General features: G+C 44.1%; 1 long non-coding RNA gene across 1 annotated transcript; it reads right to left on the minus strand.

Moving 5' to 3' along the window:
- Positions 1-3,928: 3,928 nt before the first annotated feature.
- LOC142656322 (uncharacterized) lies at positions 3,929-13,674 on the minus strand. Its single transcript, XR_012849655.1, has 3 exons — positions 13,567-13,674; positions 4,451-4,673; positions 3,929-4,066 (listed from the first exon to the last, which is right to left on the minus strand). It is a non-coding gene; the product is annotated as an uncharacterized LOC142656322 (long non-coding RNA).
- Positions 13,675-19,443: the final 5,769 nt, after the last annotated feature.

Consider the following 19,443-nt stretch of genomic DNA (forward strand, 5'->3'; position numbering starts at 1 on the left):
CAGTGGTAAATAAGTTTCCAAAGATCAACTTAACTTATGCAGCATGAGCTGCTGATAAATTTGGTGCATCTAGTCAAATTCTAAGCTGTCTAAATTTAACCCCTTCCCCCTGCTTGCATTCTGGGCCCTAATGTCCAAGCCATTTGTTACATTTTTCCATTGTCACATTCGAAGAGCTGTAACTTTTTTTTATTTTTGCGTCGGCATAGCTGTATAAGGTCTTGTTTTTTGTGGGACGACTTGCAGTTTTTATTGGTACCATTTGAGAGTAGATGCGACTTTTTGATCACTTTTTATCACATTTTTTTAAGTCAGGATTAACCGAAAACAGCAATTTTTCCATTTTTTTTATTTTTTACGGCGTTCACAGTGCGGGTTAAATAATGTAACAGCTTTATAGTCGGGGTCGTTACGGACGCGGCGATACCAAATATGTGTAACTTTTTGCTTTATTGTAGTTTTTTTTAATAGTAAAGCATTTTGTAAGGGGAAAGTGGGTTTTTCATTTTTTTTGTTTCACTTTTTTTTTTTTATTAACTTAAACTTTTTTACTAGTCCCACTAGGGGACTTCCCTATCCTCCGATCGCTATTATAATACACTGCAATACTTTTGTATTGCAGTGTATTACTGCCTGTCCGTTTAAAACGGACAGGCATCTGCTAGGTCATGCCTGCGGCATGATCTAGCAGGCATTCGCTCCAGGCAGACCTGGGGGTCTTTATTAGACCCCCGGCTGCCATAGAAGACAGACACTCAGCGATTTTATCGCCGGGTGTCGGTGAGATGAGAGGGAGCTCCCTCCCTCTCTCCTAAACCATTCAGATGCGGTGCTCGCTATTGTGCCCCACATCTGAAGGGTTAAACGGGTGAGATCGATACTAATATCGATCTCACCCGGCAGAGCAGGGACGCCCTCAGCTGCCTCTGGCAGCTGAGAGAAGGGAGATTTCACTGCTCCCTGCTCACTTTATTCTACAGCAGCGACGTAGAATAGCGGCGCTCTAGAATAAAGCCCACTAATGACCGCCGTAAAAAGGCGTATCGGCGGTCATTAAGGGGTTAAGACTGTACTTGTAAATCTGCCCCAATGTGTACAGATTCTCATGGGAGACGACTTTCATACGTATGGAGGCTGTGGCAACTTTGCTGAAGGAGTTGTATAGGTGGTTCTGCTGTGTGTAAATGATGGCATGACTTCCCAAAAAAGATTCTTTACACCAGGGTCTTGCAACCATGTGTGGATGTTGCATATGAAAAGGGGGGTACTATATTTTTTTTTTGTGGTGAATCCAGCTATATTTTAGTTACAAAGGAGAAAAAGCAATACTATTGACCACTATCCAAGTGCATGGCAGGATGTAAACTACCTCAAAGGGGTAGTCACATATCAGACATCTTATGGCATGTTCACAGGATATGATGGACGTGGTGTGACGCCTATCAAACGTATATCTCCAGTGCAGGGGTTTCCTTACCGTCTATTTCCCCCCTCCTTTTGTCCCAGCTGGGGAGCTGCCAGCTTACATAAAGTTGCTGCTTAAACCACTTCACATCTGCGCTCTGGCTCCGCTACGACGTTCCATCGCAACTGAGCCCTGACAGACACAAACGGAAACCATAGGTTTCCATCACCATTGATTTTCAATAGTGATGGATCCGGTGACAATGGTCCATTTTGTCTCCGTTGTCCAAGGGCTCTGTAGTTTTTGCCAGTCTATAGCATAGTCAACTATGCTATTGATTTAGGCAAAACGATGGAAACCTTGCACAGCTGAGAAATGGAAACCTATGGTTTGTCTTGTCAGGTCTCAGTTCCGATGGAACAGAGCCAGAGGGCAGATGTAAACAAAGCCTTATTCTGGTGTTAACAACAAGGATCTTAAATTGTTTCCTAAAATACTAGAAGGATTTTTATACCAACCATTGAGGGCTCTCGCTGGGTGGGTTTTAATTTTTTTCCGCTCTAACACTTAAAGTGCTTGCCGTGGCTGGACGCAGCGAGGAGAGAATGTGCTTTTCAGTGCTCCAGGCAACTTCATCCAGCCGAATCCTCCCTCCGCAGTAACCTGCATGACTACATGACATCCAGTGTCATGAGAAACATTTTAAAAGTCCTTCCGGACATTTTTGTGATTGTGGCCCAGCACTGCATGTGAAGCCACTGCCTCCATTTTAAAGCCTTACCGCCTGTGGATCCACTCTGCTCTGGGACCTCTGGCAGGGCTTCAAACAGGTGGGCACCTGAGATACAGTTGCTTTTGCCTGGGTAAACTGGGGCTTCGGGAGTGACTTATAGAGGGGCATAGCAGGCCTATCCATACTTGGCACTGGCACAGAGGATAAAGCTGGCTGAGAGCCATTATAGGGCTCCAAATTTACCCTCATGGGGGTTATTTTACGATCCCTACAACTGGGAATATTTCTTGGATTTTGATAGTCCTAATTTCTTAAAGGGCCGTGCACCAAAAAAGTTGCTTGTGGCCTTTGTGCCATCTCCAGGCCTCTGTCCCGACTTGAGTCTCCTGATGAGACACCTGAAGGGTTACACAGCCTGAATTGCAGGTCCTTACATCCTCTTTAGACCGCTTCTCCAGCTGGCTTAAACAAATGTAGAGGCATTACACGCCAGTCGTCTGCCCATGATGCATTAACCTTGTCAATGATCTGACACACCACATACTAGTCTACCACAGGCCTATAGTACTATTCTAAATATTTACTGATTACAAGGTACCCTGACTATGACCTTATGCCGAGATGGAGCAAGGCAACTAAACCACCCTCTACCCCAGGGGTCTCAAGCATGCGGCTCACAGGCCTGGGGCTTTCATCTGGCCCGTGTGACACAGCGCCGCTAGTACAGACTGATCCAGAACTCTGGAATTCCCTGACATCACTGTCCACATATGGACAGCAATGTCTGGGGCTTCCCCAGAGCTGGAGTCCCGGGCAGAGCGCTAGTATAGGCTCTGCTCTGGGGAAGCCTCTGACATCCTTGTCCATATATGGACAGTGCCTGGGATTCCAGCTCTGCTCCTGACATCAGAGTGCTAGAAGCGGCTCTGCTCCGGGCAAGCCCCTGACATCAGTGTCCATATATGGACACTTATAATGGCTTCCCCGGAGTTCTGGCACAAAGCCTATACTAGTTCTCTGCTCCGGGATTGCCCCTGATATCACATTCCGGTCCAGGAGGATCCCCTAATGTCACTGTGTATGGACAGTGACGCCAGGGGCTCCAACAGTAGAGGAATCCCCAGCCAAAGTGTCGGCAATGCTCTGGCTGGGGATTCCACTCCTTGAGGGAGCCCCAATGGAGCGATCTACTTGGGGTGTGTGTGGCAGCATCCCCGGAGGGCCTGCCCAAACTTGACGTGTGTCTGCCAAACACTGCTAACTGAGCCGCCGGACTACATTTAGCAACACTTAAACTGGAAAACTGGATTGTTGAAATAAGCACATGGAGAAATATCTCAAATTTTAAACCTAGCGGTATTATTATAGTCTTATATTGTTATAGTAGATCAAATAACTAATTGATTAACAATAATTTAGTATTGTATCAAATTTGAAAGTAATGCGGCCCGTCAACTTCCCATTTTTTCTATATGTGGCCCACTTACCTGGCTGTGTTTGGGACCCCTGCTCTACCCAATCCTCTATTCCAGCTATATTTTGCAGAAATTCTCTTCCTACTCTACTTCCGGATACAGATTCTGAAATGTCTACATCTCAGACCTCGCTTCTAGACTAACCAGAACCTTTGCCTCAAAGAACGCCCAGGAGGAATTTAATCTCAGTGGCACCAGACATGACTATCTTACTAAAGCGGACTTGTATGGATTCTCTGTATATGAGGCTGAACGCATCTTTCCACAAAGAACTGCAAAGGGCAACACATGACCTTACGATGGAAATTACAGTGATAGGCACTCGCACAGACTTTCTGGAAACCAAAGATGATGATTTGCTGACAGCCCATGGAGATCTTCGGATGGAAATAGAACTCCTACAGTCATTCCAAGAATCTGTACAACTGCATCTAGAAGACCTAGAAAATAGGTCTAGGAGAAATAACCTTCGATTACGTGGAGTTGCAGAAACGGGGGAAAATTTAACGGACTATGCAGTAAAACTACTTATTTGCTACCAAATATCCCAATGACACAATTCCTGATGGACTGTATTCATAGAGCCCTGAGGCCCAGACCAGCCAATGGAGAAAGGCCAAGAGACGTCATACTTCGTCTTCATTACTTTACGGTTAAAGAAGAAATCCTCAAAGCTGCACGTGACAAATCACTCCTCTCCTTCAAACAAGAACAGCTACTGATTTTTGCGGACGTAGCACCAGTCACTTTGGAGAAACGAAGGCATCTGAAACCACTCATGGACAACCTCAGAGCCAAAAGCATCAGGTACAGATGAGGATTTCCATTTAAGCTCACCTTCATCTGCAAAGGTGCTTTGCATAACAACGGATCAAGATATGGGACAGCGACTCATTGTTCGTTTGGGACTCCGAGAAGGGACAACCACTCCATCCTCAGATTATCAACCTCGTCAACGCCCTCCACTAGAGCCTATCTGGACTTCGGCACGACGAAGACAACTTCAAATGACTCCACAAGCAGATGCTTCAGCTACTAGACCACGTTCACCTATCGCATCCTGAAGTGAATTAAGAGACTGCATTGACGTAATGTATATTTACACTCTTATCGTATTTCTTTAGGGCTTATGGCCCCCATTGCATCACTCCATTGTTCCACCTGTGGAAAAGAGGATTTGGACTGCAAATGTTGCACCGTTTTGCCTTCTCTGGTAAATTTACTTTTGTACTTTTTTTTATTTTTTATTCTACCTTGTCTTTCAACATATCCGAAATTTATTTATGTATCTAGTAATGTGGTGGGTCAGCCAAGGTCACGGTGGCCACCCCCTTATTTGTTTTGCTGATTTGCTTATTTAACAGGCACTGGGTTCTCTCGGCAGGGAAAGTTAGAGATTTAGAAACTCTTCTGGTGTTATGCGAATTGCACTCAGCCAACCTCCGCCATTATTACTTTGTTACGACATTTACTTACGCAATTTTTGTTCTTACGAAGTGCAGCTACGTATTTCTCACAACTGTAATTGAGAGAGTTTATCTATCTACCTCGGACACGAAAACAAAAAGGTGTGGCGATTCTTTTCAGAAATACTTTACCATATACAGTAACAGACTATCATAGACCCAGATGGTTGATACATTATCCTCACGGGCCAGTTAGCAGGACAGCATATCACTTTTGCGCCGGTCTATGCACCCAATACATCCGCAGCTACCTTCTTTAATAGTTTCTATCGACAACTAGAAAAATTATCCGATTCTTATATAATCCTTGGGGGCAACTTTAACATAGTAATGAATGCACAATGGGATAGAAGCAATTCTAACACCTCTTCACCTTCAGCCCCGAAATCCTTTCTATACAATATGAAACAATTATCTCTGGTAGATCTATGGAGACAAGATCATCCCCTCGACAGAGAGTATTCCTTTTACTCTACAGTTCACGATAGTTACTCTAGGATAGACTACATTTTAACATCATAATAAAAATCTAAAAATAGAGTCAAAACCATGCTTATACCGATAAAATATATAATTTTATTGGTACAAAATATAAAAAACGCACACATTAAAATCAAAATATGATTACCAGAGTGTGAAGCAAATCCTACCTGCTATGGAATGTTGACCTTTAACCCTCTTTCCTCCTTTAGCACAGCCTTAATGGGCATATTAAAGGAAGCCTTGCATGATGGCATCATTTCTGCTGAACTAAGAGTGTCTGACTATACAAGAACCCACAATAGCGAGTCTTTACTTACTGCCAAAGATCCACAAGAACCCTAAAATACCACCTAGTCGCCCCATCATCTCAGGGAGAGGAAATATGTGTGACAATACCAGTAAGTATGTAGACACTATTCTATAACTTTTGGTGGAAACTCTTCCCTCTTATTTGAGGGATTCTGCTGACCTCATTCAGAAATTGGAAGGCATCCATCTTGAACCTGACATGTTGTTAGCCACCTGTGACGTTGAGTCACTGTACACTAATATTAGACATCAGGATGGCTTGAGGGAAACTGCGTATTTTTTTTACAAATGACCGACGTGGATTCTGCCAAGATCCAGTTCATTCTGACCATTTTAGAATTTGTACTAACGCACAATTTCTTTACCCTTGGTGACTCCTTTAGCCTACAGCTCCAGGGTACGGCAATGGGGGCGTTGTGCGCACCCTCCTATGCAATCTATTCATGGGGTTGTGGCAGAGGGATCTATTTTTGTCCGATCGGATGTCATCAGTGAACAGGGTCGTTCTTTGAACCAGGTTCATTGATGACATCTTTCTGATATGGCACGGCACGGCACCAAGGAGGAATTTAATTCCTTCATGGCGGAACTCAATTGTAATGAGTATAACATCAAATTAACATGGAGGGTAGAGTGTCAGGCGGTGGATTTTCTGGATGTGCTAATTAAACGTGACAGTAATGGGTACATACAGACAGATGTACACAGAAAGGAGACCTCTGTAAACTCGTATTTACATGCATCTTCATCTCACCCTAGACTCATGATACGTGCCATACCTACGGGACAATTTCTTCGAATGAAGAGATTTTGCTCTACTGAAGAAGATTTAAAAAAACAAGCAACTATTTTGAGGCAGCGGTTTTTGGACATAGGATATAATGAAAAGAACATATGGAAAGCGTACCATCGGGCTCGTAAGACTACCCGATCCAAATTACTCCAACCTACGATCAAGAAGTTTCTACCTGTACAAACTAGGTATGTAACGACCTACCATGATAGATGGGAGGGAAATGGTACAATGTTTATCGAAATATTGGCCTATACTGAGAACGGACTCTGTATTATCAGAACTGTTACCTTTTAGACCCGCTCTTGCCTCGAGACGGACGAGGAACCTCCGCGACACTTTGGTTCACAGCCATCACAATCCACCCAAACTTAAACCTATTTTTGTTGCAGGCAAACCACGCTGGGGCTGTCGTCCATGTTTACGGTGTATAGCTTGTCTGAATATTACTGAAAGTGAAGAATTCTGGGACTCAACAAGGAAGATCAAATACAGAATCACATGGCTGATCACATGCAACACCAAAGGTGTGATCTATTATGCACAGTCAGGGGCGTAGCTAGGGGGGGGGGGCAGGCGGGGCATGTGTCCCAGGTGAAACTAGGTGGTAGGGAAGGGGGGCGCCGAAGAGCAGCTGATCGCTGCTGATAGGCGCCCCGTATGTCAGACACCTGCTGCAGCTTTAGGAAGAGCCAGGAAATTACGGCATTCTGACTGGGGTCTGTGACGGCCAGGGAGTGGACCAGTCCAGTCACCTTACCTGTCACCTTACCTGTCACCTTACCTCACGTCAGTGACATGAGGTCAGATGGCTCAGGTCAGGGGACTGGTCCACTCCCGTGCTGCACCCTTCCAACTCTGCCTCTACTCTGTGCTCTGCTGTTACACACAGCCGAAAAGCAGAGGAAGCTCCGTCCACAGCCCGTCCTGACCTGTCAGCAAGGAGACATGGTGAGTGTTTGTGTATATGTGTGTGTATACAGTGTGTGTCTCTGTCTTTGTATGTGTATATGTTACAGTGTGTGTGTGTGTGTGTGTGTGTGTGTGTGTGCGCGTGCGTGCGTGCGTGCGTGCGTGCGTCCGTGCGTCTCTTACATCTACTACATTATCTGTAATCAGAGAGTTATCACTGTGTGTTATCTGTGGTGTTACATAGGACTGCAGGTAACACTACTATCTGTATTTAGAGAGTTATTACTGTGTTATCTGTGGTGTTACATAGGACTGCAGGCAACATCTACCACATTATCGGTAATCAGAGAGTTATCACTATGTGTTATCTGTGGTGTTACATAGGACTGCAGGTAACAGCTACTACATTATCTGTAATCAGAGAGTTATCACTGTGTGTTATCTGTGGTGTTACATAGGACTGCAGGTAACACTACTATCTGTATTTAGAGAGTTATTACTGTGTTATCTGTGGTGTTACATAGGACTGCAGGCAACATCTACCACATTATCGGTAATCAGAGAGTTATCACTATGTGTTATCTGTGGTGTTACATAGGACTGCAGGTGACATAACTACATTATCTGTACTCAGAGAGTTATCACTGTTATCTGTGTTGTTATATAGGACTGCAGGTAACATCTACTACATTATCTGTGCTTTGTACATATGTGCCTGTGTGCGTATATATGGGTCTGTTTGTGAATGTGTCTTTGTGCTTGTATATATATGTGCCTTTTATGTATTTGTATATGTTCCTGACTGTGTATTTATCTGCCGGTGTGCGTATATGTGTCTGTACGTCTATATATTTACCTGTATGTATGTATTCCAGAATGTGTGTATGTATATATGCCTGTATGTCTAAATATCTGTCTTTATGTATGTACAGTATATATGTTCCAGCGTGTCCATATATGTGGTTAATTTTTGGTTTGTGTAGGGGGCGGCAATAGAGAGTCCTGCACAGGGCGCCATCCAAGCTAAGGCCGGCCCTGGCTGTCACCAACCCTAGTCAGAAGGAACTCCGCCTGTGCCGCATGACCTCCACAGCTCCTCCGGTAAGTCACACCAGGCAGAGTGGTAGCGGTAGGCTACCGCTCACTGCTCTGTTCACAGTGTGGGGCTAAGTACAAGGAGGGGGGAAGAGTGTGGCGCTATTTAAAAGGGGGGGGAATGTGGCACTATTTACAAGGGGGGGGGAGTGTGGCGCTATTTACAAAGGGGCAGCGGGCTGTGTGTGGCACTATCTGCAAGGGGGAGAGTGTGCCGCTATCTACTAGGGGGGAAGCGAGCTGTGTGTGGCACTATCTACAAGGGGGGCTGTGTGGTGCTAATTATAAGGGGGGCTGTGTTTGCGCTATCTACAAGAGAGGGACTGTGTGTAGCACGATCTACAAGGGGGGCTGTGTGTGGCACTATCTACAGGGGGCTGTGTTGCCTCTTTAATTTATTTTCTTTTAATTTATTTTTATGTTAATGACATCATAGAACTGTATCACTTGTAAAATGTAGAAATGCTTTTATACTAGAGTTACATTAAAAAAAATAGTGGAAAAAAAAATTACACCTCATTGATTGGTAGAGAAAGCAAACATGGCGAGGGGGTAGGAGATATCGGGAAATTAGTTGGGGGGGGGGGCGCCAATCTGAATCTTTGCCCCGGGTGCAGGAGACCCTAGCTACGCCTCTGTGCACAGTGCCCGTGCTCTAGGATTTACATTGGATTGACCACAAGGGAACTCAAGGTGAGAACAAGAGAACACGTAAACCGTATTGAGGCTGCTAGAGGAACCAGACCTGAAATGGTAGAGCTACTTAAAACTTTACCCAGACACTTTTTCCTACACCATGGATGTGATTCAAAGGGTCTACACATTTTGGGTATTGATAATGTAGAAATGGGCCTAAGTAGTGGATCTGTGTTGAAAAGATTGTTATGGTTAGAGGCCCGCTGGATTTGGAAACTAAAAAGTATACATCCAATGGGACTTAATGAGAATATGGGTTTTGCTGCATTTCTATAACTGGTGTCCGGATCTCCCTTGTGGTGTTTTTAGGTGTCCTATGATGACATGATGGTTTTAATTATATAGATTATTTTTCTTCTTTTTACACAGTATTTGTAGGTCCATCTGATGATCCATGAGTCTGTCTAGAGGTTTTCGTGTGTCCAGTATGAATATTTGCTCCAGTACTTTATTTCAGATGGATAGATGAACGTCGTACTTGGCGGCTACCACAACCCTTTTCCTCCTTTGTAATCAATCATTTTTCATTTTATATTTATATTCATTTATTCATTGAATATTTATAAATTCACATACATTTCTATATCTTTTGTTTATTTATCACTTCGTGTACTTCACATTTTTATTCTCTATTTTTATTTTTTCGTCTATTTACATGTTTAGATACGTATATATTTTTCACACACATATTTATATATACACATATATATTTGTTGTATATTTTTCATATTTATCTGGTAGTATTTATTCATTATTTATCGTTTTATTTACACAATATTTTCAATCATTCATGTGTTTAAATTGGTATATATGTGTATGGCATATTAATTATATGAGGTATATTGCACTTTTTTTAAAAAGTTTTGTTGTATATATTAATATTGCCGGTATTATCTGGATTTAAAAATAAAATATTATGCTGAATTTTTATCTAACCCAAGAGTGCCTAGTTATATTTCTGGATCATTTTTCTTTTTTTCTTTTTTCAATATTGCACTTACACTTTATTGTTATGTGTCACGTTAGATTATTATTATTTTATTGATTTTATGTACCATTTGTGTGGATACATTATTTATATTTTTTCACATTTATATTTGCAGTTGTTTGCATACACTTTTTCACTATTTTTGTCACATTTGGTTCACATTATTATTATTATTCTTATTATTATTCTTATTATTATTATTATTGTTACACGCTCTTATATGCAAACATAATCATGAAAGAAGGGCAAGGACATTATATGTTCTCCTCTCTTTCTTTTATAGAGCCTTATGGTTCTCTCATATATATTTGATTTATTATTGTGTTTTACATATATCTGTTTACTATCTAACACAATGAAAAAAAATATATATATATATATATATATATATATATATATATATATTGTATATTTTTTATACTTGTTATATTCTCATTTTTTGGTTTATATATATGTATTTATACTTACCTTCATTATATATTATTTATTTCTATTATGTATTATTATAATAATTTTTTAGATAATTTTTTTTATTAAAAAAAAGTTTTATTAGTTTTATGTGCATTTTATGTGCGTTTTTCATGTAAAAAAAATTTTTGAATTTTTTTTCCATATTGTATGTCTAATACATGTTCTATGCAATTTATTTAACAATATATTGTAATTGAATAGGAAAAGGATAGGGAAAGATTACTCTTATCATTTGATATTATTGTACTGATGCATATATATTCCATGATGTGTTACGATACTTGTCTCTATTTGTATATTTTTGAATCAACTATTGGTGTGATATAATATATTGTAACACTCCCACGAATCAACTATTACAGCCTCTTACTTTTTCTTTTGCTCCGGATGTGTTACATCCCTTTCATCAGCTGTGACTGATGAAATTGGTTAGCTGATCACACTTGTGATTGGTGGCTGGTCACATAAATACCTCCCTCAGACTCTCTGGCACCACCCCCAGACGAAGGCTCTCAGCCGAAACGTACGTCGGGTGTGATGCCAGACAGCACAAATCTATGGGTAAGTTGCTTATACTATATATCCACATATACTTGTTATGTAACCATTTGTTTTGGTCTGGTGCTGACTGCATCTTTGCCTTCAAATGATTACTCAGACCTTGGACTCTGCGTATTATCTAGAACAGATTACATGTCTCCTGGCTTTATATATTTTATACACTATGTACACTGAATGTGCTTTCATGGTTGCAGTTACTCCAAGCCTTACTCATGATACTTCCAAAACACATACAGTGAAGGAAATAAGTATTTGATCCCTTGCTGATTTTGGAAGTTTGCCCACTGTCAAAGACATGAACAGTCTAGAATTTTTAGGCTAGGTTAATTTTACCAGTGAGAGATAGATTATATTAAAAAAAAAACGAAAATCACATTGTCAAAATTATATATATTTATTTGCATTGTGCACAGAGAAATAAGTATTTGATCCCTTTGGCAAACAAGACTTAATACTTGGTGGCAAAACCCTTGTTGGCAAGCACAGCAGTCAGACGTTTTTTGTAGTTGATGATGAGGTTTGCACACATGTTAGATGGAATTTTGGCCCACTCCTCTTTGCAGATCATCTGTAAATCATTAAGATTTCGAGGCTGTCGCTTGGCAACTCGGATCTTCAGCTCCCTCCATAAGTTTTCGATGGGATTAAGATCTGGAGACTGGCTAGGCCACTCCATGACCTTAATGTGCTTCTTTTTGAGCCACTCCTTTGTTGCCTTGGCTGTATGTTTCGGGTCATTGTCGTGCTGCAAGACCCAGCCACGAGCCATTTTTAATGTCCTGGTGGAGGGAAGGAGGTTGTCACTCAGGATTTGACGGTACATGGCTCCATCCATTCTCCCATTGATGCGGTGAAGTAGTCCTGTGCCCTTAGCAGAGAAACACCCCCGATGGTGTTCTTTGGGTCATAGGCAGAATTTCTCTTCCTCCAAACACGGCGAGTTGAGTTAATGCCAAAGAGCTCAATTTTAGTCTCATCTGACCACAGCACCTTCTCCCAATCACTCTCAGAATCATCCAGATGTTCATTTGCAAACTTCAGACGGGCCTGTACATGTGACTTCTTGAGCAGGGGGACCTTGCGGGCACTGCAGGATTTTAATCCATTACGGCGTAATGTGTTACCAATGGTTTTCAATGGTGACCGTGGTCCCAGCTGCCTTGAGATCATTAACAAGTTCCCCCTGTGTAGTTTTCCGCTGAGCTCTCACCTTCCTCAGGATCAAGGATACCCCACGAGGTGAGATTTTGCATGGAGCCCCAGATCGATGTCGATTGACAGTCATTTTGTATGTCTTCCATTTTCTTACTATTGCACCAACAGTTGTCTCCTTCTCACCCAGCGTCTTACTTATGGTTTTGTAGCCCATTCCAGCCTTGTGCAGGTCTATGATCTTGTCCCTGACATCCTTAGAAAGCTCTTTGGTCTTGCCCATGTTGTAGAGGTTAGAGTCAGACTGATTCATTGAGTCTGTGGACAGGAGTCTTTTATACAGGTGACCATGTAAGAGCTGTCTTTAATGCAGGCACCAAGTTGATTTGGAGCGTGTAACTGGTCTGGAGGAGGCTGAACTCTTAATGGTTGGTAGGGGATCAAATACTTATTTCTCTGTGCACAATGCAAATAAATATATATAATTTTGACAATGTGATTTTCAGTTTTTTTTTTTTAAATATAATCTATCTCTCACTGGTAAAATTAACCTAGCCTAAAAATTCTAGACTGTTCACGACTTTGACAGTGGGCAAACTTACAAAATCAGCAAGGGATCAAATACTTATTTCCTTCACTGTATATGTTTATTTATTATCCAACTGTTGACAACTGTCTGGCCTCATCTGCTTGATTTTAATGTGTGCGTTTTTTATATTTTGTACCAATAAAATTATATATTTTATCAGTATAAGCATGGTTTGACTCTATTTTTAGGTTTTTATTCTGATTATGTTATGAGTCACCGCTGACGTCACCCGTAGTCATGGGCGCTTTCTAATATATGCCCTCCCCCCATATAATATATTAGATATGACCAACTGATATCTATTTAGTTTCTTTATAGAGGGGTATTTAAGTTGTCCTCTATATTGATTAAGTACATTTTAACATCTTCCCATCTTATGACTAGACATCATACTACGGCTTATACGCAATGTGCTTGGTCTGATCATAATATTTATACCTTACATGTATGTATCGGTCACTCCACACGTATACCGTCCTGGAGTTTGAATGATACTCTTGTAACGCACCCTGAAGTTGTCACTATACTTACTAACTCCCTTCAGGACTATTTCACCGTGAATACACAACTGGACTCATCTCCCACTCATATATAGTTGGCACATAAAGCTGTAATACGTGGAATTCTAATGTCTCAAGGTTCTAAACTTAAGAAGGAGACAATGCAACTTCTTAATACACTTTTACTAACCCTTACCAGACTGGAACGTAAATATATTAATAATCCTACCACGTTACTACGATCTCAAATTCAAGAGACACGTTCTTCTCTCAGGGTGTTACAGGAGAATAAGGCCAAAAGAGCACTCAGGTGGGGTAAAGTAAAGCTATATGCTTACTCCAATAAAGCTACATCCATGTTTGCACATAAATTGAACTCCCACATTAGAGGTGAACAGATATACCAACTTCATAACACTTAGAGAGCCCTCACCACAAACCCTCTTCACATATTGGATACCATGAGGCAATTCCGTAACTCCCTATATGGCACAACCCCCTCATTGAATACTTCCAACCTCCCTGATTGGTTGATTGCCCATTCTCTTCCTTCTCTAACAGAAGAAGCCCGGACTAAATTTAATGCCCAGATCACTGCCGATGAGGTAACTGAAGGCATCAAGTCACTTTCTTCTTCCAAAAGCCCGGGCCCTAATGGCTATACTGCCCGTTATTATAAAAAAAAAAATCCCAAATTCGAACTCCTCGTCTGACTACCTACTTCACCACACTTATGAATGGGGACATACCCCCTTCGGAATTCTCTAATGCTAATATATCCTTGATTCCAAAACCAGGCAAAGACGAATCTCATTGTAATAATCTTCGTCCTATCTCGGTACTTAATGTCGACTACAAGCTGTTTACAAGAATACGTGCAACCAGACTCACACCATACATGACAACATTAATTTCTCCGAACCAAACAGGCTTTATACCAACATGACAACCAACCGATAACATTAGACTGGCTCACAATATCATTTTACATGCATCCTCACATAAACCACAGTTATTAGTTTTGAGCCTGGACATTCAAAAAACATTTGACTCAATTAGCTGGGACTCAGGGGCGTAACTAGGAAAGACTGGGCCCCATAGCAAACTTTTGACTGGGCCCCCCCCCCTTGTAGATAGTGCCTTTTTTACAGTCCCCCCCCCTGTAGATATCTACAAAGGGGGCTGTATGGCGTTATCTGCAGAGGGGGCTGTATGGCGTTATCTACAGGGGGGCTGTATGGCATTATCTACAGTGGGGGAGTGTATGGCGTTCTCTACAGAGGGGGCTGTATGGCGCTCTCTACAGGAGGGGCTGTGTGGCGTTATCTACAGGGGGGCTGTATGGCGTTATCTACAGGGGGGGGGGCTGTATGGCGTTCTCTACAGAGGGGGCTGTATGGCGTTCTCTACAGGGGGGGCTGTATGGCGTTCTCTACAGAGGGGGCTGTATGGCGTTCTCTACCGGGGGGCTGTATGGCGTTATCTACAGGGGGGCTGTATGGCGTTATCTACAGTGGGGGCTGTATGGCGTTATCTACAGAGGGGGCTGTATGGCGCTCTCTACAGGAGGGGGCTGTATGGCGTTCTCTACAGGGGGGCTGTATGGCGTTCTCTACAGGGGGGCTGTATGGCGTTATCTACAGGGGGCTGTATGGCGTTCTCTACAGGGGGGGCTGTATGGCGTTCTCTACAGGGGGGCTGTATGGCGTTCTCTACAGAGGGGGCTGTATGGCGCTCTCTACAGGAGGGGGCTGTATGGCGTTCTCTACAGGGGGGCTGTATGGCGTTCTCTACAGGGGGGGCTGTATGGCGCTAACGCCATACAGCCCCCCCTGTAGGGCACGCCATACAGCCCCCCCCTGCAGGGAACGCCATACAGCTCCCCCATGTAGGGAATACCATACAGCCCCCCCCTGTAGGGAACGCCATACAGCCCCCCCCTGTAGGCATGAGGCAATTCCGTAACACCCTATATGGCACAACCCCCTCATTGAATACTTTCAACCTGCCCGATTGGTTGATTGCCCATTCTCTTCCTTCTCTAACAGAAGAAGCCCGGACTAAATTTAATGCCCAGATCACTGCCGATGAGGTAATTGAAGGCATCAAGTCACTTTCTTCTTCCAAAAGCCCGGGCCCTAATGGCTATACTGCCCGTTATTATAAAAAAAAAAATCCCAAATTCGAACTCCTCCCCTGACTACCTACTTCACCACACTTATGAATGGGGACATACCCCCTTCGGAATTATCTAATGCTAATATATCCTTGAATCCAAAACCAGGCAAAGACGAATCTCATTGTAATAATCTTCGTCCTATCTCGGTACTTAATGTCGACTACAAGCTGTTTACAAGAATACGTGCAACCAGACTCACACCATACATGACAACATTAATTTCTCCGGACCAAACGGGCTTTATACCAACATGACAACCAACCGATAACATTAGACTGGCTCACAATATCATTTTACATGCATCCTCACATAAACAACAGTTATTAGTTTTGAGCCTGGACATTCAAAAAACATTTGACTCAATTAGCTGGGACTCAGGGGCGTAACTAGGAAAGACTGGGCCCCATAGCAAACTTTTGACTGGGGCCCCCCCCCCCTTGTAGATAGTGCCTTTTTTACAGTCCCCCCCCCCTGTAGATATCTACAAAGGGGGCTGTATGGCGTTATCTACAGAGGGGGCTGTATGGCGTTCTCTCGTTCTCTACCGGGGGGGGGGCTGTATGGCGTTATCTACAGGGGGGCTGTATGGCGTTATCTACAGGGGGGGCTGTATGGCGTTCTCTACAGAGGGGGCTGTATGGCGCTCTCTACAGGAGGGGGCTGTATGGCGTTCTCTACAGGGGGGCTGTATGGCGCTAACGCCATACAGCCCCCCCTGTAGGGCACGCCATACAGCCCCCCCCTGCAGGGAACGCCATACAGCCCCCCCTGTAGGGAACACCATACAGCCCCCCCCCCTGTAGGGAACGCCATACAGCCCCCTCCTGTAGGCATGAGGCAATTCCGTAACTCCCTATATGGCACAACCCCCTCATTGAATACTTCCAACCTGCCCGATTGGTTGATTGCCCATTCTCTTCCTTCTCTAACAGAAGAAGCCCGGACTAAATGTAATGCCCAGATCACTGCCGATGAGGTAACTGAAGGCATCAAGTCACTTTCTTCTTCCAAAAGCCCGGGCCCTAATGGCTATACTGCCCTTTATTATAAAAAAAAATCCCAAATTCGAACTCCTCGCCTGACTACCTACTTCACCACACTTATGAATGGGGACATACCCCCTTCGGAATTCTCTAATGCTAATATATCCTTGATTCCAAATCCAGGCAAAGACGAATCTCATTGTAATAATCTTCGTCCTATCTCGGTACTTAATGTCGACTACAAGCTGTTTACAAGAATACGTGCAACCAGACTGACACCATACATGACAACATTAATTTCTCCGGACCAAACGGGCTTTATACCAGCATGACAACCAACCGATAACATTAGACTGGCTCACAATATCATTTTACATGCATCCTCACATAAACAACAGTTATTCGTTTTGAGCCTGGACATTCAAAAAGCATTTGACTCAATTAGCTGGGACTCAGGGGCCTAACTAGGAAAGACTGGGCCCCATAGCAAACTTTTGACTCGGCCCCCCCCCCCCTGTAGATAGTGCCTTTTTTACAGCCCCCCCCCTGTAGATATCTACAGAGGGGGCTGTATGGCGTTATCTACAGGGGGGGGGGGCTGTATGCCATTCTCTACAGGAGGGGCTGTATGGCATTCTCTACAGGGGGGGCTGTAGGGTGTTCTCTACAGGGGGGCTGTAGGGCGTTATCTACAGGGGGGCTGTATGGCGATATCTACAGAGGGGGCTGTATGGTGCGAACGCCATACAGCCCCCCCTGTAGGGCACGCCATACAGCCCCCCCCTGTAGGGCACGCCATACAGCCCCCCCCTGTAGGGCACGCCATACAGCCCCCCCCCTGTAGGGCACGCCATACAGCCCCCCCCTGTAGGGCACGCCATACAGCCCCCCCCTGTAGGGCATGCCATACAGCCCCCCCTGCAGGGAACGCCATACAGCCCCCCCTCCCCGTAGGGAACGCCATACAGCCCCCCCCTGTAGGGAACGCCATTCAGCCCCCCCCCTGGAGGGAACGCCATACAGCCCCCCCCTGGAGGGAACGCCATACAGCCCCCCCCTGGAGGGAACGCCATACAGCCCCCCCCTGGAGGGAACACCATACAGCCCCCCCCCCCCTGTAGGGAACACCATACAGCGTCCCCCCTCCCAAAAATATCCGACCTACAGTGTGTCCTGCTAAAAGACATGTATCCCCTATCCACAGGATAGGGGTATACATGTGTGATCGCTGGCAGCGATAGGGAGAACGGGGGACCGAAAGTCCCCCGAAGTACTCCATGACTAACCTCGGACTTCCGGCGTCTGTGCAGCTCACTAAAAATGAAAGGAGCGCTGGTCACGCATGCGCACAAGCGCGACCGGTGCTCCATTCATTTCTACGGAGCTGCCGACACAGACCCTGGAAGTCCGAGGTTTGTGATGGAGAACTTCAGGGGACTTTCAGTTCCCCGTTCTCCCTATCACTGCCAGCGATCACACATGTATCCGCTATCCTGTGGATAGGGGATACATGTCTTTTGTTTAATGGCAGAGTGGGGAGATACCTCCCTGCTCTGCCGTAGTAGTGTTCAGTGGCGTCGCGCTGTAGTAGCCATAGCGGCTGCTAGCAGAGCCTCCGGCCATGGTGGAGGCCCGTGCCGGTGGGCGACACGGGCCCCCTCATGCCGCGGGCCCCGTAGCAGCTGCTACGGCTGCTACGGTGGCGGTAGTTACGCCACTGCTGGGACTACTTATATAGCATGTTTGAGGGGCTATTGAGGGACTATATACAGAATTATGTGACAATAAATAGTATTATAAGTGACAGCCAGCACGGTTTTACAAAGGACAGAAGCTGTCAAACCAACCTGATTTGTTTTTATGAAGAGGTAAGCAGAAGCCTAGACAGAGCGGCTGCTAGCAGAGCCTCCGGCCATGGTGGAGGCCCGTGCCGGCGGGCGACACGGGCCCCCTCATGCCGCGGGCCCTGTAGCAGCTGCTACGGCTGCTACGGCGGCGGTAGTTACGCCACTGCTGGGACTACTTATATAGCATGTTTGAGGGGCTATTGAGGGACTATATACAGAATTATGTGACAATAAATAGTATTATAAGTGACAGCCAGCACGGTTTTACAAAGGACAGAAGCTGTTAAACCAACCTGATTTGTTTTTATGAAGAGGTAAGCCGAAGCCTAGACAGAGGGGCCGCTGTGGATATAGTGTTTTTGGACTTTGCAAAGGCATTTGACACTGTCCCCCATAGACGTCTAATGGGTAAATTAAGGACTATAGGTTTAGAAAGTATAGTTTGTAATTGGATTGAGAATTGGCTCAAGGACCGTATCCAGAGAGTTGTGGTCAATGATTCCTACTCTGAATGGTCCCCAGTTATAAGTGGTGTACCCCAGGGTTCAGTGCTGGGACCACTATTATTCAACTTATTTATTAATGATATAGAGGATGGGATTAATAGCACTATTTCTATTTTTGCAGATGACACCAAGCTATGCAATATAGTTCAGACCATGGAAGATGTTTGTGAATTGCAGGCAGATTTAAACAAACTAAGTGTTTGGGCGTCCACTTGGCAAATGAAGTTTAATGTAGATAAATGTAAAGTTATGCACCTGGGTACGAACAACCTGCATGCATCATATGTCCTAGGGGGAGCT

Source organism: Rhinoderma darwinii, chromosome 6 (assembly GCF_050947455.1).
Source record: "Rhinoderma darwinii isolate aRhiDar2 chromosome 6, aRhiDar2.hap1, whole genome shotgun sequence".
NCBI lineage: Eukaryota > Metazoa > Chordata > Amphibia > Anura > Rhinodermatidae > Rhinoderma > Rhinoderma darwinii.